Here is a 15338-nt window from a genome sequence, read left to right on the forward strand (position 1 = left end):
GTTTTTGCAGGTCCTTTTCTTCTCTTGCATTTCCCACTTAGAGAAATTCCTTTAGCATTTGTTGTAGAGCTGGTTTGGTGGTGCTGAATTCTCTTAGCTTTTGCTTGTCTGTAAAGCTTCTGATTTCTCCATTGAATCTGAATGAGATCCTTGCCAGGTAGAGTAATCTAGGTTGTAGGTTCTTCCCTTTCATCACTTTACATATATCATGCCGGGCTTCCCTGGTGGCACAGAGGTTGGGAGTCCGCCTGCTGATGCAGGGAGCATGGGTTCATGCCCTGGTCCAGGAGGATCCCACGTGCTGTGGAGCAGCTGGGCCTGTGAGCCGTGGCCGCTGGGCCTGCGCATCCAGAGCCTGTGCTCCGTGACGGGAGAGGCCGCAGCAGTGAGAGGCCTGCATATCAAGGAAAATAAGAAGTAAATATATCATGCCACTCAGTTCTGGATTGTAGAGTTTCTGCTGAGAAATCAGCTGTTTACCTTATGGGAGTTCCCTTGTATGTTCTTTGTCATTTTTCCCTTGCTGTTTTCAATAATTTTTCTTTGTCTTTAATTTTTACCAATTTGATTACTATGTGGCTCAAAGTGTTTCTTCTTTGGTTTATCCTGTATGGGACTCACTGTGCTTCCTGGACTTGGGTGGCTATTTCCTTTCCCATGTTAGGGAAGTTTTCAACTATAATCTCTTCAAATATTTTCTCTGGTCCTTTCTCTCTCTCTTCTCCTTCTGGGACCACTATAATGCAAATGTTGTTGCATTTAATGTTGTCCCAGAGGTCTCTTAGGCTGTCTTCATTTCTTTTCATTTTTTTTTTCTTTATTGTGTTCTGCAGCAGTGAGTTCCACCATTCTGTCTTCCAGGTCACTTATGTGTTCTTCTGCCTCAGTTATTCTGCTATTGATTTCTTCTAGTGTAGTTTTCATTTCAGTTATTTTATTATTCATCTCTGTTTGTTCTTTAATTCTTCTAGGTCTTTGTTAAACATTTCTTGCATCTTCTTGATCTTTGCCTCCATTCTTTTTCCAAGGTCCTGGATTATCTTCACTATCATTATTCTGAATTCTTATTCTGAAAGTTGTGAATCTCCACTTCATTTAGTTGTTTTTCTGGGGTGTTATTTTGTTCCATCATCTGGTACATAGCTCTCTGCTGTCTGCCCTCTGGTGGATGAGGCTCTGGTCGTAGTTATTCTTGCTTCTGGTGTCTGACCCCAGTGGGTGCGGTAGGTCCAGTCACTTGTGTAAGCTTCCTGGTGGGAGGGACTGGTGCCTGTCTTCTGGTGGGTGGAGTTGATTCTTGTCCCTCTGATGGGCAGGGCTGCATCAGGTGGTATGTTTTGGGGTGTCTGTGGGCTTACTGTGCCTTTAGGCAGGCAGCCTGTCTGCTGATGGGTGGGTTTGTGTTCCTGTCTTGCTTGTTGTTTGGTGTAAGCGTTCAGCACTGGTGCCTGCAGGCAGTTGGGTGGAGCTGGATCTTGGAGTTGAGATGGAGACCTCTGGGATTCTCTGGGACTGGGAAGTCTCTGGCATTCCAGTTTCCTGGACTCGGCACTCCCACTCAAGGCTCAGGCCCGACCCCCAGCCTGGGAACCAAAACCCTGCAAGCCATACATCTTGGCTAAAAAGGGGAAAAAAAGAAAAGAAAAAAGAAGAGAAAAAGGGCAGGATGAAAACAAACAGACAAACAAAACCCAAGACAAATAGCAAAGCAAAAACAAGCAAACAGCAGCAACAATAATTTAAAACAAACAAACAAGCAAACAAACAAAACCCCAGATAAATGGTAAAAGCAAAACGGAACAAATAAAAACAAAGAAACACACACATACAAAAAAGAAGTATAAACAAAAACAGAGAAAACAAAAAACAAGAGAACAACCAGACAAACAAAATGACCCCAAAATGAAATCAAACAATTAAAAACAAAACAAAAAAAAGCAGAATGCAAACTGAAGGAAAAAGGAAAGAAAACAAAACAAACACACAAAAATGATAAAAAAGGATTTAAAAAGATAACACATAGAAGAAAGGAAAAGAAAGATAAAAACAAAATAGAACAAAGGAAAGAAAAAACAAGGAAAAAACACAGAACAATGAAAAGGTAACATAGAAATAGAAATATAATAAAATAAAAAACTAAATAAAAACAAATAATAATTTAAAAAACAATAGCAGAACAGAACAAAGCATAAAAAAATAGCAAAAATTACATTTTTCTGGTGTTGCAGCTGTCCTTGCCCCAATGGTGAGTCACTGCCAACCTCCACCTCCCCAGGAGGTCCTTAAAAACCTCTAGGTAGGTCTCTAGTCCCTTTGTGGGCACTATTGGTGCATCTCAGACTCTGACGTGGCCCAACTTCCACAGATACTAATCCCCAAAGTCCACAGCTGCTAGAGCTAGACCAGTTTCAGTTGTGGGAACACTCATTGTCCATTCAGATATTCCACAGATGCAGCGTTCACCAAGCTGATTGTGGGGTTTTAAACTACAGTTTGTGCAGTGGCACAGAAAGATTTTCATTCCTCTTCCTTAGTTGTCCTGCCCCTGGGGCTCAGCTGTGGTTTTAGCTCCACCTCTGCATGTGGGCCATCCACAGGAGTCTGCTCCCAAGGCTGCCCTGGAACACTCTGGTCTGACCCGGTGAGGACAGGGCATGGAGGTTGCATGACTGCCTGTGTCATAGGGTCCCTGGTGGCAGCAGGTATGCAGGAAAGCTGGCGGCCATGGGCGTGAGAGATCCAGCCCTAGTGGAAGACTTTCCTATCACCTGGCAGCCAGCACGAGAAGGTTAGCCTTGGTGGGGTCTTTTCCTAGCACCTGGCAGCAAGTGGAAGAAGGCCAGCCGTGGGGGGGGGGGCATTTCCTAGTGCCTGGTGGGGCAGGGGACTGGCATGTGGGGAGAGAGAAGTTGAAATGGTGGCTCCACCCCCTGCTCATCACTCAACAGTGGCGCCTTGCTTCTGTGGCAGTCTGGGTTTCTTCCACAAGCATTTCCAGTTGTAGATTTCCTCCCTCCCGTCTCCTCACAGTCAACAGCTTTTCTCCCCTTGGGCTTTCTCTCTAGTCCCCATGTTCAAGCTCTCAGCCCCAGTGTGCACCAGTGGACACATGTCCCGGTCTGGGGCATGCAAAGCTGTGCCATGGACTGTCTGTGTAGGTCTCACTGTGTCCTGTCTGCCACAGGCTGGCCATTTCACCCTCCTCGGACAGCTACAGATATTCCTCTTCTGTCCCAACTGAGTTTCCCATTGGTGAGGAGGCTTCTCTAAAGGAGGGAACCTCTTCTCTGCTTCAGTTCCCCCCCAGGGGTACAGATCCCATCCCATTTCCTCTCCTCTTCTTTTTCCCTTCTTTCTTTTGTCCTACCCAGTTATGCTGGGATCTTTCTTGTCCTTTCCAGTGTCCAAGGTCTTCTGCTAGTGTTCAGCCAGTGTTCTGTGAGAATTGTTCCATCTGCAGATGTATTCTTGATGCATTTGTGGAGAGAGATGAACTCCACATCCTCCTATTCCTCTGCCATCTTGGTGAAATCCAGCATAGTACTTTAGTGATTGATCCTTTCACTAAGGAAAACGAGAAATGCTGGACCAAATAATTAAAACCTATTTTTAAATGCATCAATAGACTGGGAAAAAATTACAGGTAAATTCAGAAGCCTTAACATCACATAAAAACCAGAAATATAAGCCGGTACTAATTTCAGCATTTATAATGAGTTTCAGTTTTCACAAATCTTGCAAGGCATGGAGGACTTGTCAAAGGTAAAAAGTCTAACAGGAGTCCACACTCCCAGTATAAACCCATAAACCTGGAACTCAAAGGCTACAATTCATCATAAGGGTGAATTAAAAATAAGTTTATGCTCTACCCACCTGTCTTAAACCTGGCACTGAATAGAAGGGAGAAAAACATCTCTTTGGAGAATTAGTAACTACCAGCTAGCCCTTGGGCAGATTTGCTGCCCAAAATTCACACTATCTTGATGGTTCAAAAAACCTAAATCCAAATATTTATTTTTTGTGTGATCCTGAGCTGGCAGTGTCCTCAGGTGTCTGGCAGTAGCAAATGGAAAACAGTCTCAAATGAAAACATCTCAATCTAGGCATCAGAGAATTCCCACAGATATAGGTTTAAGAAACATGAGCTTACCTAAAACAATCACAAAACACAAGGAAACAAGACATCATGAATGAGGTCCCATAAGGGAAAAAGTAGAGGGCATATAGTTGTTCACAAGCTGGGACAATTTTGCCCTCCAGGAGACATTTCTGGTTGTTGCAATTGGGAGGGGAATGTATGTGCTCTTGGTATCTAGTGTGTAGAGGTCAGGGATGCTTTCAAACATCCTCTAATATGCAGGACAGTCTCTTACAATAAAGACTTATCTGGCTCAAGATGTCAATAGTGCTAAAGCTGAGAAACCCCTGCAAAGCTTCAATTTTGGAATCATCTGAAAAAGACATATATAATAAGTATAAACTTAAGGAAAATAAAAGAAGAATTTTAAAATATGAATAAAGAGCAAGGGAATATATTATCAAGCAGATTTGAAGAATGAAATAAAATTTCTCAAAATGAATTAAGTAAAACAATTGAAATAAAAATTTCAGTGGAACAAACATTTTGAAAAATAGTTTGGAATTATCTAGTAAAATTAAAGGTATACATAACCTGTGACCCCAAAATTCCACTTCTAGTACATAGCCTTAAGAAATTTATGCATATGTGTTTCAATATACATATACAATGATGTTCATAGCAGCATTGTTGAAAATAGTCTCCACAAAAAGGGGAAATAACTAATCCAAATATTCATCAAAAATAGAATAAAAAATTATAATATTCTCATGAACTATACTACCTCCCAGCAGGGAAAGTTAGTGAACCACAGGTACAAACATGGATTAATTTTTAAATATTATGTTGAATAAAAGATGCAAGACCCATAATACAGAGTGTTACATTAAAACAAACAAAAATTGATATAGCTGGTAAACTATAAAGAAAAGCAAAGAAATGATTACACTAAAGTCATGGTGATGATTATCTCTGGCGGAAGAAGTGGTGGTTGGGGATCAGAAACAGAGACACAAGGGACTTCTGGTCTATTGATAATGTTCCATTTATAGGGTGATTATTTGGTATTTGTTTCATAATTAATTGTTAAGCTATACATTTATATTTTTGCACTTTTCTGAATTGTGTTACATTTTCTCAATGTAAAAAAAAGTTTAAAAAGTAAAGTGGACAGGTTTAATAGCAGCTTAGACAAAGCTGAAGTGAGAATTACTGGAAGACAGATCTAAAGAAATTGTCCAGAATGCAGTTCAGAGACACAAAGAGATAAAAATTAGGCACGAAAGATTGCATTGGAATTCTAAAAGACATGAGACAAAAAAGGGGCAGTATTTGAATGGGTGATGGCTAAAAATTTCTCAGAACTGAAGAATAGATAACTGACAAAATTGGGAAGCCCAGGTAATCACAAGCAGTTTAAATAAAAGGTAATCCACATCTATAACACATCATAGTGAAACTTTCAGAATGTCTAAAATTTTTTAAAAAAGGTCCACATATGGGAACACTCATAGCTCTTGGTATTTGGCCCAGCTTCTGTCAAAATGTCTACTGCTTATGAAATTCTGTACAAGCCCAGCCTGAAGGGTGATTACACTACACCCTCAAGTACATACAGGTCAGTCAAAGCATAAAACTCTGATGCTGAGTAGAATGCTTTGAACATTGAAACAGCCATCAGGACCAAAGGTATAGATGAAGTTACCATCATCAACATCTTGACCAAATGCAGCAATGAACAGAGACAGGATATTGCCTACCAGAGGAGGATCAAAAAGGAACTTGCATCAACACTGAAGTCAGCCTTGTCCAGCCACCTGAAGATGGTGATTTGAGGTCCATTGAAAACACATGCTCAGTATTATGCTTCTGAACTGAAAGCTTCCATGTAGGGGCTGGAGTCTGATAAGGACTGCCTCATTGAGACCATTTGCTCAAGGACCAACCAGGAGCTACAGGAAATTAACAGTCTACAAGGAAGTGTATAAGACTGATCTGGAGAAGGACATTGTTTCTGACATATCTGGTGACTTCTGCAAGTGGATGGTTGCCCCTGCAAAGGGTAGTAGAGGAGAGGATGGCTCTGTCATTGATTTTGTATTGATTCACCAAGATGCCTTGGATCCCTACTGTACTAAAGAGAAGAGGGGAGGAACTGAGGTTCTCAAATGGATCAGCATCATGATCAAGTGGAGTGTGTGTCACCTCCCAAAAGCATTTGAAAGGTACAAGAATTATGGACCTTATAACATGTTAAAGAGCATCAATAAAGAGGTCAAAGGAGACAAGGAAAATGCTTTCCTGAACCTGTCCTAGTGTATTCATAATAAGCCCCTGCGTTTTGCTGTATATGACTCCATGAAAGGCAAGGGGACTCATTATAAGGTGCTGATTAGAATCATGGTCTCCAAATTGCTGTACTACTACATCCAGCAAGACACCAAGAGTGACTACCAGAAAGTGCTCTGTACCTGTGTGGTGGAGATGACTGAAGCCTGAGACAGTGTGAATGTCCAAAAGTGGTGCTCCTATGCTTCCAGCTAACATTTCTAGAAAATCAGCTTGCTATTAACAGCCCGCTTGTGCCCATTCCCTGTGAGGATGATGTTAGTATTGCTCCCCTTGGCCCCAACCTTATTTTAGTTCCCTAAGCATTGCCTGCCTTTCCTGTCTAGTAGCCTCTCTTTCAGCCAAAGAAATGAATATTCCACGAAGTTGGAAGTGCAATCTATGATGTGAAACACTTTGCCTTTTGTGTACCTTGTCATAAATAGATAATAAACTAAATTTTTATTTTAAAAATTAAGAGAAAATAAAGATATTAAAAGCAGTCAGAGAGAAAAGATATATAACCTTCAAGTAAATGACAATTACACTGACTCCTTTTTTCATCAATAGTGAAAGCTAGAGAACAGTAAAATATTCTTAATGTGCTAAAGAAAAAATAAGTCTATTCCTAGAATTATTAAACTTAGTGAAAATAACATCCATGAAAGAAAGAGATCTAAAAACATTAAATAACTCATGGATTAAAGAGTAATTATAATTGAAATTAAAAATATTTAGAAAGGCTTACAGACAAAATACTACATGTCAAACTTATGAAATACAATTAAAGTGGTACTTTAGAAAAAAATTATCATCTTAAATGCTTATATTAGAAAATAAAACAGAAGGGGGATCAATATGGTGGAGGAGTAGGTCGTGGAGCTCACCTCCTCCCACAAATACATCAAAAATAATCTCTGTGTGGAACAGTTCTCATAGAATATCTACTGAACACAGGCAGAAGACCTCAGACTTCTGAAAGGGCAAGAAAATCTCCATGTAACGAGGTATGACAAAAGAATAAAGAAAAAGAGAGAGAGAGAAAGGAATCAGAATAGGACCTGTGCCCCTGGGACGGAGCCATGAAAGAAGAAATGTTCCCACACCCTGGAAAGTCCCTCATTGGCAGGGAGAACAGCCAGGATAGAGGGGGAACTTTGGAACCTTGGAGGAGAGCATGACAACTGGTTTGTGGAAGGCAAAATAGAGAGAGACCTGCACAGATGGTCGATACCACCACTGTGCACTCCGCAACCTGAGACGTTTGTCCCTGGTGTGGTCAGGGGCTGGGTGCTAAAGCTTGGGCTTCAGAGGTCAACTTGGGGAGAGAACTGGGATTGGCTGTGTGGAGACAGCCTGAAGGGGCTGGAGCAGGGTGTGGCTGCAACTGAAGGTATATGCAGAAGAAGCCTGAGCCAGCCAGAGTAGCAAGGCACCATTGTTGGGGGGTGTGCAAAGAAAAGGGTGGGACCACAGAGGAAATTCTTTCCCCATTCAGGTTCTCAGGTTACAGGACGGCCTACACAAGCTCTGGGGGTGGGCGTGAGCCCCCACTGCCATCATGGGCTTCGGAGGTGGGTGTGGGTCCCTGTCACTTCCGAGAGAATTGGGCGTGAGTGCCAATCACTGTCCCCACCCTGTCATGGGCCCAGGGAGTGTGCTCAGACTGCTGCCACTGCTGAGAGACCCATGAGCAAGAGTCAATTGCTGCCCCTGCTGTTGCAGCCCCCGGGAGTATGAATGAGCCACCGCATCTGCACACCCCCTATCAAGGGGATAACAGCCAGGACATGCTGAGGAAAGAGGTGGAAGGCATCCAAACTAAAAGCAGCTCTCATGCCAAAAATATTAAAACCACACAAGTTACACATGGATGCTCCCACATATATCTAGCCTTCCAAGACTACAGTAGATAACTGTTTCTCCTAAACTCACAGAGTAAGAGAAACAGAAGTAAAATGAAGAAGCAGAGAAACCACCCCCATTTAAAATACCAAGAGAATTTCCCTGAAGGAACAATGAAACAGACCTCTTCAGCCTAATAGACACTGAGTCAAAAAGGGGTAATGAAAACACTGACAGAATTAAGAAAGGCTATCAACAGAAATGCAGAGTACTGTAAAAAGGAATGAGAAAATATAAGGAGGAGGCAAGAAAAATTAGAAAATTCATTTGCTAAGACAAAAGCTGAACTAAAGGCAATGAAAAGCAGAATGAATAATGCAGAAGAATGAAGAAGTGATCTGGAAGATAGAATAATGGAAATCACCCAATCAGAACAGCAGACAGAGGGCTTCCCTGGTGGCGCAGTGGTTGAGAATCCGCCTGCCGATGCAGGAGACACGGGTTCGTGCCCTGGTCCGGGAAGATCCCACATGCCGCGGAGCAACTAAGCCCGTGAGCCATGGCCGCTGAGCCTGCGCGTCCGGAGCCTGTGCTTCGCAACGGGAGAGGCCACAACAGTGAGAGGCCCGCATATATATCACAAAAAAAAAAAAAAAAGAACAGCAGACAGAAAGACAAATGAAGAAATATGAAAGCCATATATGAGACATATGGGATAATATAACAAGCCAATCTACACATAATAGGGATTCCAGAAGGGGAAGAAAGAGAAAAGGTGATTGAAAATGTATTTGAAGAAATTATGGCTGAAAATTTCCCAAACCTAAAGAAGCAAACAGATATCCAGATACAAGAAGCACAGAGGGTCCCAAACAAGATGAAACCAAAGAGACCTACACCAAGACACATTATACTCAAAATGACAAAACTTAACAATTTTTGAAAGCGAATAATCTGCAACATAGAATACTCTACCCAGCAAGATTATCATGTAGAATAGGAGAGATAAAGAATTTCTCAAACAAGCAAAAACTAAAAGAACACAGCAATACTAAACCTATCCTAAAAGAAATAGTGAAAGGTCTTCTATAAATAGAAAAGAAGCAAGAGGAAATAGGAAATCACAATTGGAAAGTAAATCACTTAAATAAGCCAGTATAAAGATCAAAAAGGAAAAAAAATCCATCTGTGAAAACAATGATAAACACAAGGAACAGCAAAAGGATAAACATGAAGATGTAAAAAAGGACATCAAAATCATAAAGTGTGGGGGAGGAGAGTAAAAAATGTAGATACTTCTTATTAGTTTTTTAGAATGTGTTTGAGCCTACATAACTATCAGTCTAAAGGAAGCAGATATAGGAAGGGGTTAACATACTTGAAAAAAAGGTAATCATAAATCAAAAACATAAAATAGATTCACCAAAAACAAAAAGAAGAGAACACAAACATAACATAAAAGGAAATCATCAAACCACAAAAAGAAAAAGAAAAGAACAAAGGAGAAACAGAATCAACAGGAAAACAAGGTTTAAAATGGCAATCAATACATGTTTATCAAAAATTACCTTAAATGTCAAGAGACTAAGTACACTAAGCAAAAGACATGGAGTGGCAGACTGGAAAGAAAAACAAGAGCCTACAATATGCTGCCTATAAGAGACCCACTTTAGGGCAAAGGAGACACATAGATTGAAAGTGAGGGGATAAAAAAAGATATTTCATGCAAATGGAAATGACAAGAAAGCAGGGTTCACAATAGACATATTAGACAAAATAGACTTGAAAACAAAGGCCATAAAGAAAGATAAAGAAGGAACTATATATTGATAAAAGGATCAATACAAAAAGAGGATTTTACACTCATCAACATATACACACCTAATATAGGAGTGCCCAAATACATTAAAAAATACTAACAGACATAAACGAAGAAAATGACAGGAATACAATAATAGTAGGAGATTTAACACCCCACTCACATCAATGGACAGATCTTCGAGACAGAAAATCAGTAAGGCAACAGAGATCCTAAATGATACAATAGAACAGTTAGACTTAATTGATATTTTCAGGATATTACATAAAAAAAAAAGCAGAATACACATTCTTTTCAAGTGCAAATGGAACATTCTCTAGGATTGACCACATACTAGGGAACAAAACAAACCTCAACAAACTTAAGAGTATAGAAATTATTTCAAGCATCTCTTCTAACCACAGTGGCATGAAACTCGAAATCAAACACAGAAAAAGAAATGAGAAAAAAAAAAGATTACTTGGAGACTAAATAACATGCTACTAAAAAACCAATGGGTCAATGAGAAAGCAAAAAGGAAATTTAAAAATACCTCAAGACGGGCCTCCCTGGTGGCGCAGTGGTTGAGCGTCCGCCTGCCGATGCAGGGGACGCGGGTTCGTGCCCCGGTCCGGGAGGATCCCACGTGCCGCGGAGCGGCTGGGCCCGTGAGCCGTGGCCGCTGAGCCTGCGCGTCCGGAGCCTGTGCTCCGCAACGGGAGAGGCCACAGCAGTGAGAGGCCCGTGTACCGCAAAAAAAAAAAAAAAAAAAAAAAAAAAAAAAAAAAAAAAAAAAAAAAAAATACCTCAAGACAAATGACAATGAAAGCACAACCATTAAAAATCTATGGGATGCAGCAAAAGCAGGTATCAGAGGGAAGTTCATAGAGATACAGGCCTTCCTCAAAAAACAATAAAAATCTGAAATAAACAACCTAACCTATCACCTAAAAGAGTTAGAAAAAGAAAAACAAACAAAACTTAAAGTCAGCAGAAGGAAGGAAATAATAAAGATAAGAGAGAAAATATATAAAATAGAGATTCAAGAAAAAATAGAAAAAATCAAGAGCTGGTTCTTTGAAAGAGTAGAAAAAATTGACAAACCTCTGGCTAGGCTCACCAAGAAGAAAAGACAGAGGACACAAATAAACAAAATGAAAAATGAAAATGGAGAAATATGAACTGCTACTGCAGAAACACAAAACACCATAAGAGAATACTATGAATAATTATATGCCAACAAATTCGACAGCCTAGAATAAATGGACAACTTTCTAGAAACATTATAATTTCATGTAACAAACACTTGTGCAGAACCCACTGCATGTCAAGTAATTCTAATGCTTTATAATTATTAACCTAATAAATCCTCATAACCATTCTTATGAGAAAGGGAATTTTATTATAATCATCCCACTTACTGTTAAGGAAACTAGAAAATATCACGAAGTTACAAATCCACTGAGTGACAGAGGTAGGATTTGAACCAAAGCAACGTGGCTATAGAATCTTGTATTAGGTTGTCTTTCTTGGTGAACAAAATAAATGGAGAGAGACATCCTATTTATGGTTGAGAATACAGAAAATATAAATATGCCAGTTCTCCTCAAAATTGTAAAGATGCCAAATTCTCCTCAAAATTATTTTATAGTTTCAATGCAATTCCAATCAAAATTCCAAGAGATGCCATTGTGGTTCAGGTGTAGCATCCAACCAGGTTTTGAAGTTCACCTGCAGTGCAGGGGGCAAATCAGATAACTGCTGTGACCCATGTAGAAGCCAAGGACTGGGCTGTCCCATTTATTAAGCACCTACTATATTCTAGTCACTTCTCTAGACACTAGGATACAGTGATGACCAAAATAGACAAGGTACTTGCTCTCATTGAGTTTTCCATCTAAGTGGGAATATATGTCTACCTCTGAAAAAATAATTGGCATCAGATTACTCCTCACACTGAGAACTTTAAAAGCTGGGGAAAAGTGTTTGAAGGCACAAAGCTGGCAGCCAGGACTTGAAGAGCCAAGATCCAAAGAAAAGGGAAATGTGCTCCATTGAGCCCAACATTCTAAAGACAATTTTCAATCAAGACAAATGTGCTTAAATTGCGCACATGTGAGGAAAAGCTTCAAGAAAGCAAGTAGAAGACAATAAATGCTGGAGAGGGTGTGCAGAAAAGGGAACCCTCTTGCACTGTTGGTGGGAATGTAAATTGATACAGCCACTATGGAGAACAGTATGGAGGTTCCTTGAAAAACTAAAAATAGAACTACCATACAACCCAGCAATCCCACTACTAGGTATATACCCTGAGAAAACCATAATTCAAAAAGAGTCATGTACCACCACAATGTTCATTGCAGCTCTATTTACAATAGCCAGGAGGTGGAACCAACCTAAGTGTCCACTGACAATGAATGGATAAAGAAGATGTGGCACATATATACAATGGAATATTACTCAGCCATAAAAAGAAATGAAATTGGGTTATTTGTAGTGATGTGGATGGACCTAGAGTCTGTCATACAGAGTGAAGTAAGTCAGAAAGAGAAAAACAAATACCATATGCTAACATATATATATGGAATCTAAAAAAAAAAAAAAAAAAGGTCATGAAGAACCTAGGGGCAAGATGGCAATAAAGACGCAGACCTACTAGAGAATGGACTTGAGGATATGGGGAGGGGGAATTGTAAGCTGGGACAAAGTGAGAGAGTGTCAAGGACATATACACACTATCAAATGTAAAATAGATAGCTAGTGGGAAGCAGCCGTATAGCACAGGGAAATCAGCTCAGTGCTTTGTGACCACCTAGAGGGGTGGTATCCCACCCCTCTAGGTGGTCACAAAGGGAGGGTAGGAGGGAGGGAGATGCAAGAGGGAAGAGATATGGGGATATATGTATATGTATAGCTGATTCACTTTGTTATACAGCAGAAACTAACACACCATTGTAAAGCAATTATACTCCAATAAAGATGTTAAAAAATAAAATAAAAAGCAAAAAAAAAAAAAAAAAAGAAAGAAAGAAAGCAAGTAGAAACTTTTGGTAATGCTTATGGATCAGGTGAGACAAAATTAGAGTTCAGGGCCCCAGGCTTTCAGTTTAGCCACCAGATAGCCTAGAAGTAAGGATAACATGGAAACAGATAAGTCTCAATTGGATCAAGTTAATCTGATCACAACCTACCACAAGACAACTAAAGCCTTACTTGGAGGAAGTTAACATCATTGAGAGCTTCTACAGTTTCTGAGAAAAACAATATCCAGCAAATAACTGAAAATTGACAACGTAAGAAAGATTAAAATCCAAGAAAAAAAAGACCCCTCCCTCCAAAAGAAAACACACATAGGTGATTCAGATTTTTTATTTACCAGATAGACTTTAAAATAATTATGATTAATGTATTTAAGAAAATAATTTGAATTGAATGGAAATCCTGGGACTGAAAAATATAATACCATAAATTAAGAATTCATTTGATGAGTTTAACAGCAGATTAGACAAAGCAAAAGAGAGTATTGGTAAATTGGAAGATGAAGCAATAGAAAATATTCAGATTAAAATATATACCCCCAGAAGGGTGGAAAATATGTGAGACATATAGTACATAGTTAAAATCCCAACATACATGTAATTGGAGTGCCAGAGGAAAGGGAAAAGAATAAGACAGATCCAGTATATGAAGAGATACTTCACACAGAAGTATTCCAAATCTTAGAATATTTCAAAATGAAGCCACAGACTGAAGAACATCCATAAAACCACACTCCTCCCCCAAATCTAAATATAACATAGTAAACTAGAGAAAACAAAACCAAAGAGAATATGTTAAAAGGAGGCAGAGTAAAAACATTGTTGCAAAGGAGCAACTATAATACAATTAGTGAACTTTTAAAGAGGAACAATGAAAGCCAGATGACAATGGAATGACATCTTTAAAGTGTGGAAAACAAATAACCATATGTAGCATTTTATAAACAGCAAAAATAACCTTGGAGTGACATCAGCAAGATGGCAGAGTAAGAGATAGCAGCACTTTTCTCAAAACAAATAACAGACAGCTATCTACAAACAAAAATAGCTCTGGGAGGGCCCAAGAGTCCAGTTAAGAACTACAGCAATGCCGTGGAACAAAAAACAAAGATAATCTTCCACACCGGAAGATTATTAGGGGATTGGCTTGGCTGAGATGTCTGGAGATGACTAGGAATAAAGAAGAAGGGAAGGAGCTATAAGTATCAGTGTCATCACAGTTCCCAGTGGCCTGCTCTATGGAGAACTCTGGAAGTCTCTGTCACTAAGGACCTCAACAGTTCCCATGACAGCTGCAGGCTCCCCACAACTTGCACAACAGAGGACCCTGTAGTGTTCATTGTCACAGATCTCAGAGGCCTGCTCCACAGAAGACATGGACAGCTTTCACCACTGAGGTAACCAACAGCTTCACATCACATACAAAACTCAGTTCCAGACAAAGAGACCTAATGTAAAGGTTAAACAATAAAATTTCTGAAAGAAAACAGAAAAGAGTACCTTCATAACCTTGCAGTAGGCAAATATTTCTTAAATAGGAAATAAAAGCATTAACTCTAAAGGAAAAGAAGTGGAAAGGCATCTTAAGAGAGTGAAAAGGCAAACCAGATTGGGAAAAGATATTTGTAACACATATATCTGACAAAGGACTCCTACTGAGAATATATGAGGAGCCCTTAAACCCCTACAATCAATAAGAAAATGACAAACAATCCAATGGAAACATGGGCAAAATACTTGAAAAGGAATTTCACAAATGAAGAAATCTGAATAGCCAAAAAAAAAAATCTCAAAAAAAAATTCATTAGTCATCAGGGATATGCAAATTTTAACCACAAGAGATGCCATTTTGTTCCCTCCAGATTAAAAAACAAACAAACAAAAATTAAGTCTGAAAATATCATCATTAGTGGAAGTATAAATTGGTGCAAATACCCTGGAAAACAGTTTTTACATTATCTAACAAGGTTTAAGATGCATATACTCTGTGAGCCAGCAGTTCTATTTCTATGTATATAGCCTAGAGCAACTCTTCCACACATGCATCAGCAGACATGAAGAAGATATTCGTTTTAGCATAGTATTCAGTACTCTCAAACTGGGAAAAAAATAGTTTCTATCAGCAACAGAATTGAGAAGTTAGTTGTGATGTATTCACACAATGGAATTCTGCACTATAAAGAAAAGAAAATGAATTGCAGTACACATAACACAGATGAAAGAAGTTAGTCACAAGAGAAGATGTACACTT

At 39.4% G+C, this 15338-nt stretch overlaps 1 pseudogene; it reads left to right on the forward strand.

The window, feature by feature from the left end:
• Positions 1 to 5622: 5622 nt before the first annotated feature.
• On the forward strand, positions 5623 to 6570 carry LOC131741466 (annexin A2-like; annotated as a pseudogene).
• The last annotated feature ends 8768 nt before the right edge of the window (positions 6571 to 15338 follow it).

This window comes from Kogia breviceps, chromosome 1 (assembly GCF_026419965.1).
Source record: "Kogia breviceps isolate mKogBre1 chromosome 1, mKogBre1 haplotype 1, whole genome shotgun sequence".
Classification (NCBI taxonomy): domain Eukaryota; kingdom Metazoa; phylum Chordata; class Mammalia; order Artiodactyla; family Physeteridae; genus Kogia; species Kogia breviceps.